Source organism: Elephantulus edwardii, unplaced genomic scaffold (assembly GCF_000299155.1).
Source record: "Elephantulus edwardii isolate Elephantulus edwardi_28Jun2011 unplaced genomic scaffold, EleEdw1.0 scaffold00375, whole genome shotgun sequence".
NCBI lineage: Eukaryota > Metazoa > Chordata > Mammalia > Macroscelidea > Macroscelididae > Elephantulus > Elephantulus edwardii.
Window position 1 is genome coordinate 110,646 of NW_006400125.1, and position 10,028 is coordinate 120,673.

General features: G+C 39.8%; 1 pseudogene; it reads left to right on the top strand.

Annotated features, from left to right (window-relative positions):
* The first annotated feature begins 2,603 nt into the window (after positions 1 to 2,603).
* Positions 2,604 to 7,685, top strand: LOC102871487 (annotated as a pseudogene).
* Positions 7,686 to 10,028: the final 2,343 nt, after the last annotated feature.

The window sequence follows — 10,028 nt, forward strand, 5'->3', positions numbered from 1 at the left end:
CATGCACTACCAAAAGAACAAACAAATATGTCTTAGAGAAGGAACAGCCCAAGTGCTCCTTGGAGGCAAAGATGATAAAGCTTTATCTCACACATTTGGATATGTTGCAAAAGACGCTATTCCTCGGAGAAGTAAACAATGCTCAGAAAGGCACAAGGTCAACAAGAAAGAATAAGACCCTCAGTCAGGTGAATTGACACAATTGCTGCCACAGTGTGCTCTAGTGTGTCAGAGATTGTGAGGATGGTACAAGATAGGACAGGGTTCAGATTTGTTGTTCATAGGGTCACTTTGGGTCATACTCAACTTGATGACACCTAAGAACAACAATCTAAAATTTATAGAACACTGCAGCACCTCAACAAGAAAAAAGACCAACAACCTAATCACAAAATGGGCTCAAGATATAAGTAGACACTTCATCAAAGATGAAAACCAGATGGCAAACAAACATGTTAAGAAATGTTGAAAATTCTTAGCTGTCAGAGAGTTGCAAATCAATTATGACATATCTTCTCACCCCAGCAACAATAGTGACATTCAACACAGGAGCAAACAACAAATATTTCCAAAGTTGTGAGGATATTGATACTCTTATTTAATGCTGATGGGAATGTAAAAGGGTACAACCATGATGGGAGGTAGATCTTTATCAAAAAGTTGGAAATAAAAACACCATTTAATCCAGCTATCACACTACTGTCATGTACTTTGGATGTTGCTAGATAGAAGAGGTTATTCCCTTGAAAGGGACATCATGCTTGGGAAGGTAGAGAAGAAGCCAAAGAGAGGAAGACCCTCCATCAGGTGAATTGGCACAGTGAACTGAAGCAATGGGCTCAGTCTCTGAGAAGGGATGGTGAGGATGACATAGGATAGGACAGCATTCAGATCAATTGTCCATGGAGGTGTTACGATTTGTACTCGGCTCAATGGTACCTAACAACAACAATTCCACTACAGAGACTATACCCTAAAGAAACAAGAACCACAACACAAACGGATATACACACATCTGTGTTTACTGCTGTGTTATTCACAATAATTAAGAAATGGAAGTAGTCCAACTGCCCATTAATAAACCAATGGATAGAAAAATGATGGTACATTCACACAAAGGCATATTGTGCAGCAATGAATAACAATGACATTATAAAACATAACACAACATGGGTGAGCCTTAAAGAGAAGACATTGTTGTCAGTTGTCATTGAGTCGAGCAGGACTTATGGTGACTCTACAAACAAACGACCTAATGCCTTTCCATAACGATCATCATTTCTCCAAGTTCATAGAGCTTCCAGAGGCATGTGGTTTAGAAAGTGGATACCAACCCTGCTTTTAAACCTGTTTTAGAGCTGGGTGTTTCACCAAACACTGTCCACATTGGGAAAAGATTCTGGTATTTGATACACCAATGGTACATGTTTCAGCATCACAGCAACCCAGGTTGACACAGGTTCAAACATTGACAATGAGCAATGTACAGAGAGGAAGAGTTTTCCTCCAGAAATAACAGCATTAGTTTCATTTAGCAGTGGTTAAGTGACATCAACACTTAAATAGTAATTTTTGCTCTAAAGACTTGAACTCTGTTCTATAACTGACATAATTTCTATACAGAATTCTGTTTCATATCTACCATCATTTACATACATTTATAGGGTTTTAAGAGTTTGTAGAGCTTAGAGAGTTTGTAGAGTTTCCAGAGGATTCTAATTTAGGAAGTGGATGTCACTTCTACCTCCCAGCATAAATCAATCTGGAAGCTCATCCAAACACTGCACATAATGGGTAACCCTTATGCTATTTGACATGACTATAGCATCACAGCAACACCAAGTCATTCAGTTCAGCAAATATATAAAGGAAAATTACTATATAATAACATCGTTACAAAATAGGACTGAAATAGGGGGTTGGGTGGAAAACAAGAAAGTAGTAGCTGGATAATGAACACTGCACTGGAATAGATGATAGGAAAGATTGTCTGAAAGGAATGGATGAAATACGTATGACAATTAACCATCAGGAAAAAGAGGTGCATTACAAAGTGGACCAGGAGGAAAGAAAATGGTATAAGAATGAATGAATGAAAGAATGAAAGCGCAATCTTTCTGCAAAACTGCATTAAAGCTACAATAAAAATTTTGGAAAAAGAAGTCAAGACAGCCAGTAGCCATGGACCCAACCATTTTGGAGCTAGCTTCACAGCATCAGCTGGCTAGCCTAGAAGACGGCTAATTCACAAATCATCTTTAACAGGTAATGCTGTCTTTGCTCCTGACCACCTCTCTGGTCCTACCCAGCCCTTCCTACAGCCAGCAGATGCAGAGTGGACCCTTTTGGCCTTCGGCCTTCAGGCCAAGGGTGGGGATAGCACCATCATTCAGGTTCCAGCTAAGACATAGTTCTTGCCTGGGCCATTAAGTTGCTGTGTCAGTCATGCCCTCAAACTCAAAGACTCTAGCAATCAGCTGCTACAGGAATACAGTCCTGGAGCAGAAGGTCAGAGACAAAGTTCTTCCTTCACAACTGTCAGAAATAGTGGTGAAGAGAGTCAGGAATCTAGCTGCACCACTCCACAGACCAAGGAGGAGGACATGCTTCAGGAGAGAGAACTAGAATTAGAAACACAGCAAGCCATCAACCACAGAGAACTTAGCTGCAGGGCCAGATTGGAAGGAACAGAAGCAGTTGGAATTCTAGTCCCAGCTAATTCTGCTACTGAACCAAAGAGGAAGAACTACAGGCATGGTGATTTCTGGCAGGGTGATTTGCCCTCCCCTTCTTTACTAGTGTGTTGAGATTCCCAACTGAAGTCAGTCTTCCTTTGAGCCCAAGGATCAAAGAGAAATTCAGGCAGAGTGAGCTGCCCTTTCCTCCTCTGGAGCAGTGCACTCCCAAGCTACGGCCATCAGACCAAGGTCTTGCTAATTTCCCAGGCAAGAAAACTCTAGCACAGCAGTGACACAGGTGAAGCAGACTACTTCACATCCTACACAAAACCAAAGCAAGATGTCAACTCCCTTAAGTGATCAAAACATAGAATAAATGGATTTACTGAAGCTGGAAAGTCAGAACTTTCTGACACAAAACTCAAAAGGACAATGATCTAACATTTTCAATGGATGAAAGATAAAGAATTCTAGGAGTCTACAAATAAAAGCCAAGAGGAACTTAAAAAAATATCCAAAACAATGCAAATAAAACAAATGAAGCATTAGAAACTCTGGGAAAACAGGAAAATTCTATCCAGAAAATGAGAATCAGTGTCTCAGAAGCTTTCAATATATTGGAGAGACAGATAAGCAGAGATGAAGGTATAAAGCACAGAACAGCAGATTTTCCCAAAGCAATTTACTTTTTTATTTCCTGGCTGCTGGTACCAAGAGTGTTGGTTATGGAGCCAAGCAAACTAAAGCTGTTCACAATCTCAATATCTTTACAATCTATTCTGCTTAAAAAGGAAACCAATTGACTAGGAGAATATTTGGCAATGACATATCTGAAAAGGGATTCATACCTAAAATTTACATAATATTTTAGCTCCTCAACAAGAAAAAGAGATACAACTCAATTGCAAAATAAGCACAAGATATGGATAGATACTTCAACAACAACAACAAAAAAGACATCCAGTTGGCAAATAAACACATGAAGAAATGTTCAAAATCCATAATTATTAACATTAATCACCAAATAAATAAATAAATACACACACACACACACACAAATTAATAAATAAATCTCTATGAGAAATTTAAATCAAAACAACTATGAGAGATCACACCCCAGCAACAATAGCAAAGTTCAACAGAGCATCAAATGACAAATGCTGATGAGGTTGTGGAATGATTGAAATCCTTATTCACTGCTGGTGGGAGGGTAATATGATGCAACCATTGTGGAAGGTGGTCTGTCTCAGCAATTTCAATACTGGGAGTATACTCGGAAGAAATCAGGGCCGCCACTCAAAAAGATGTTTGCACACTCATGTTTATTGCTGTGTTGTTCATAATAGCAAAGAGATGGAAACAACCCAAGCTCCCATCAACAAATGAAGCAATAAAAAATTATAGTATATTCACACAATGGAATACTATACGCAACACTGCAAAATGATGAACTCGTAAAACATTATACAACATGGGAGAGGCTGGAGGTCTTTATGCTGTGTGAAACATCTCAGTCACAAAAGGGCAAATACTGCTTAACACTGTCATAAAGCAGAAACGGCATGAGAAGTTGAGCTGAAATAGGAAAAGAGTGGATACATAAGGAACACTGCATTCAAACAAATGAGGAAAAGAACTGTTTAAAAGGAATAGATAATTAAGCATTATATGTGTATCAACAGGCCAGAATAAGAGGTGCATTGCAAAGTGAACTGGGGGAAGGTAGAGGAGGGGAAGGAGAAAACTGTGAATGAATATTAAAACAAACAAACAAAACAAAAAAAAATGTGAGACCTGCTCCTCTCATCAGACCTGCTCTTGGGGGACCTTAATTTTGCTCTACTGCAAGATACAAAGGCCTGTGTGGTATGACCAGCCCAGGAGCATTTTCTAGCCACTGCTTCTGCAGCATCTGCTAAAGGCTGCAACCAAGCCCAAGCAGCCTTATACCCGGGCCAGTGACAGAACCACTGCCTGTCAGGTTGAGGGGCTGCAGTTTTACAATAAAATTCTGCCCAGAGCACTAGACTGTTGCTCCTGCCACCTAGAGAGTCCACTGTCCCACTGCCTGGAGACTGTCCAGTAGTTGTCCCTGCTGTTCATCACCAGAGGCACCAATATCACAGGTACTTTGGGTGAAACATTGCTGTCTAGCTAAATCAGATGGGATTTCTTAAGCTAAAGTGTAATAGGAAGGGTGAGGACATGGATTCAGGAGGGCAACAGTCATCCTGCTGCTGGTTGACTATTCTTCCCAAGAGGGGAGCACTAATATACAGGCCCTTCACAAAACATTGCCTCACCCTGGGTGATTATATAGTTACAACAACCTAGTATCTAAGACTCACATAAGAAAGCAGCAGTTTGCCTCAGTCATCATAAAGAAAACCAAAATAAACCTTCTCCTAAGAAAGATGTATGTTGATGTGGAGTTATTTAAATAGCTTAAGAAGAACATGCAAATGATAGAAGAAATAATGGAAGTCATTAAGAAAGCAAATATCCTAGATACAGCAATGCAGAAAAAAATATTGATGAGGAACAACTTGAACATCTATGGAAGAAAATGCAAAAACTTGAAGAAAGAATTGATAGTATAGGTAAAAAGGTACAAGAACTTAAAATATCATCACAAGTCAGAGAGAGTAAAGCCAAAAAAATACTGGAAATAACAGCAAAGCATGAAATTGAGTACAGAATATTAAGACTGAGATCTCAGAAGTGTCCAACACACTGATGGGACAAAAACATAGAACTGAAGAGAAATGGAACAGAGAGCGAGGACCTGGAAGACAAGAGCCTCACTGGAAACATTCTAGAAGAAAAATTTAGAGATGAGATGTAAAGAAAATGAAGAAAACATTAAGAATCATGTGAACTAACAGGAAAAGGAACAACACACATGACTGGAATTCCAGAACATGGGAGTGACAAGGAAGTCACTAAGAAGATTGTGGAAGAAATACTAGAAGAAAACTTCCCTCATATTTTGAAGAATGAGAGAATCCACATTCACGAAACAGAGGGAAAACCAAATAAATGAGACTCAAAAAGAAAAACATCAAGACATATCATAGTCAAATTCTCTGAATTAAAAGATATGGACAGAATACTAAAAGCAGTGTAAGAAAAACAAAGAGTCACCTACCAACAGGAAACAATTAGATCAAGTTCTGATTTCTCAGAAGAAGTTTTGTGAGCTAGAAGACAATGGGGTAGCTCATATAGAAAGTTGAAAGACAACAATTGCCAGTCATGGATCCTATACCTAGCAAAACCCTCCATCAAATATGAAGAGGAAATAAGAGCCTTTACAGAAAAGATGGAACTTAAGGAATTTGTGAAAATAAGACCAAAACTACAAGGAATTTTAAGTAAAATCCTTCACAAGGAGATGTCAAAGGAAAGGAGCTAGACCATAGCAACCAGAAACAACTGAAAAAGAAATATGGCAAAATAGCAAAAGTAAAACCTGGTCTGACAATAATCATATTTAATGTGAATGGACTAAATACACTGATCAAAAAAGAGTTGCAGAATGGGTAAAAAAAACCCCTAAAAATAAGGCTCAGAAGAGTCATTGTATCAGAAGTAACAACCTCCCTCTTCTTCTCCACCTTCTCCTTGGAACCATGAAGCAACAAACACATGTGAGTGTATCTCTATCCATGTTGGTCAGGCTGGTGTCCAGATTGGCAGTGCCTGCTGGGAGCTCTGCTGTCTGGAGCACAGCATGCAGCCTGATGGCCAGATTCCCAGTGAAAAGACCATTGCAAAAGGAGATGACTCCTTCAACAACTTTTTCAGTGAGACTGGTGCTGGCAAACATGTGTCCACGGTGGTGTTTGTAGACGTGGAACCCACAGTCATTGATGAAATTAGCACTGGCACCTATCAGCAACTCTTCCACCCTGAGCAGCTCATCACTTGCAAGGAAGATGCTGCCAGTAACTATGCCCAGGGACACTATTCCATCAGCAGGGAGATAATTGACTTGGTTCTGGACTGGATTAAAAAACTGGCTGACCAATGCGCAGGTCATCAGGGCTTCTTGGTTGAGGAACTTGTTCTGGCTTCACATCCCTGATGATGGAGAACTTATCTGTTGATTTTGGCAAGAAGTCCAAAGTGGAGTTCCCCATTGACCCAGCCTCCCAGGTTTCTACAGCTATGGTTGAGCCTTACAACTCCATTCTCACCACCCACACCACCCTGAAGCACTCAGATTGTGGCTTCATGGTAGACAATGAGGCATCTATGACATCTGCTGCAGAAACCTTGCTATATTGAATGCCCAGCCTGCACAAACCGAATAGGTTACTAGGTCAGATTGCTTCCCTATTACTGTTGCTTCTCTGGCACTACTTCCCTCAGATTTGATGGTGCCCTGAATGGTGATTTCTTAGAATTCCAGACCAACCTGGTGCCCTATCCCCATGTCTACTTCCCTCTGGCCGCATATGCTCCTTTTATCTTTGCTGAGAAAGCTTACCATGAATAACTTTCTGTAGCAGAGATTGCCAGTGCTTGTTTTGAGCCAGCCAATCGCATGATGAAATGTGACCCTCACCGTGGTAAATCCATAGCTTGCTGCCTGTTGTACCATGGCGATATGGTTCCCAAAGATGTCAATGCTGCCATTGCCACCACCAAGACCGAAAGTACCATCCAGCTTGTGCATTGGTGCCCCACTGGCTTCAAGTTTGTTATTAATTACCAACTTTTCACTGTGGTGCCTGATGGAGACCTGGCCGAGGTACAGCAAGCAATGTGCATGCTGAGCAACACCACAGGCATTGTTGAGTCCTGGGCTCCTCTGGACCACAAGTCTGATCTGATGTATGACAAGGAGCTCTTGTTCACTGGTACGTGGGTGAGGGGATGGAGAAAGCAGAGTTTTCTGAGACCTGTGAGGACATGGCAGCACTTGAGAAGGATTATGAGGAAGTTGGTGTGGATTCTGTTGAAGGACAGGGTGAGGAAGAAGGAGAAGAGTACCAAAGTTAAAATGTCACAAAGGTGATGCTTTTACACAGAAGCTTATTCTGTTTTAAACATTGAAAAGTTGTGGTCTGACCGTTAATTTATATGCAACAGTTTATACTTTCACATACAACTACTGACCTATGCTTTAAACTATGAACGCTTTCTCATAGACCCAAGCTGTTCATTTCTCTGATGGGTTTTGAATAAAGTATTTCCTGTCTTAAATGAAAAAAAAAACAAAAAAAAAAAAATAAAAAAAAGAAAAAAACTGACACACCAACGACTAACACTATACTATCTACAAGAGACCTATCTAAAAATGTAGAGAAAGACACACTCAAAATCAAAGGCTGGGAAAAAAAATATACTAAACAAATGGAAATCACAAAAAAGCAAGAGTGGCAATACTAACCTCTGATAAAACAGACTTCAGAATGAAAACCACCATAAAAGACAAGGAACAGCATTACATCCTTATTAAAGACACAATAGATAAAAAAGATATAACCTAGGGGAACAGTTATGACCAGTTGATAGACCTCCAATATACATAAAACAGCAATTAACAGAATTTGAAGAAAGACATAGACAGCACACAATAGTTATAGAAGACTTCAACATGCCACTATCACCAAAACGTCAACTCAAAAGAAACTTAACAAAGATGCAGAAGAGCTAAAGTATGCAATCAGCCAACTCGACCTTGTGGATATATTCAGGGTACTGCATCCAAGTAAAAATCAATTAAATTTCTTCTCAAGTGAACACAGTATGTTGTTTTTCATGGGTGGAGCCAAATGAAGACTAGCAAAGCAGAATGCAATGCCAGAAGGCTAGAAGCTCTCTCAGGCTAATAGCTCCGAGGAACTCCAGAACATCTGCTTTTATTAGCATCCAGAAACAAAGGAATAGTTCACAGATAAATGGAAACTTTAAGGATTACTTCATAGGGTCTTATGGGCCAAATACACCAATCGATAAAAGACGTACATTCAAGCAAGACCTCTTTGTATTCATAAACTGCGCTTTCTTACATTTGCCACAACTTTATCAAGAGCAAGAACATTTGCTTCTACTCTCAAAGGAACGAGTGTCTAAAGATGTATGAAAACTGCTTAAAGTCCTCGTTCTCAGAGCGCCTCATCAGAGCTGCTTGCAATCTTTCTTCTGAAGGCACCTCTATGTGCAAGACACACAGCCACGCCCCAAGGATACAGCCCCTTACATTCTTTGTCCCTTACAATAGTACATTCTCCAGAGTTGCTCACATATTAGGGCACAAAGCCAGCCTCAACAAATTAAAAACGATTCAAATAATACAAAGTATCTTCTCAGATCACAGTGACATAAAATTAGAAATTAACCACAGGAAGGTAAAGCTTATAAAACCATCCATGTGGAAACTGAATAACTCTCTACACAATTGGGTTATAAAAGAAAGATTATAAAATCTTATTGGACCTCCACAAGAAAAAGATTGACAACACAATTACAAAATGGGCAAAAGATATACAAATAACAAATACTTTTCACAGGGGAAGATATTTGTATGGCCAACAGACATATGAAGAAACTCTCAAAACCGCTGGCAGTAGGACAGATGCAAATCAAAACCACAAAGATATACCGTCTCACTACAGTAGCAGCGGCAAAGTTTAATATGTTGCCACACACTTTTAAATTGACGACTGTGCTTAGAAACACATTTTTCCCCCAATTGTTTATGACTGCCATATGAAATTGAGCATCAGTCATTGATGTTGAATGATGATCCTTTTTTATTAATTAAAATGTGCAGAACAGCTGTATTTGTGGCAATGTGTTAACACAGAACAAGCAGTAAATATTGAAGAGGACATGGTGAGATAGAAACTCTCATGCATTGTTGGTGGGATTATAAAATGGTACAACCGCTCTGGAAGACAGCTTGCTGTTTCCTCAGAAAGCTGAATTTAGAAATTCCGTATGACCCAGCTATTCTACTGCTTGGAATACACTCCAAGAAAATGAGAACATAAACATAAATGGAGACTTGTACAACAATGTTCATAGCAGTGTGATTCACCATGGCAAGAACAAGGAAACAGCCCTAATGTCCAAACACAATTGAGTGGATTGAGAAATTATGGCTTATTCACATGATGGAATACTATGCACCAGGCCAGAGAAATGATTTTGTAAATCATTACCTAACTTGGGAGGGACGGGAGAGCATTAGGCTGAGTGAAATAACTCAGTCCCATAAGGACAAATACTGTGTAACTCCGTAGTTGTAGAATGTGTATGAGTATCCAAGAGGAGGCAGATGGGAGCAGAGTGGTGAGGATGAGGAGGAGGTGGGGCATATTTAATCATAGGGTCATA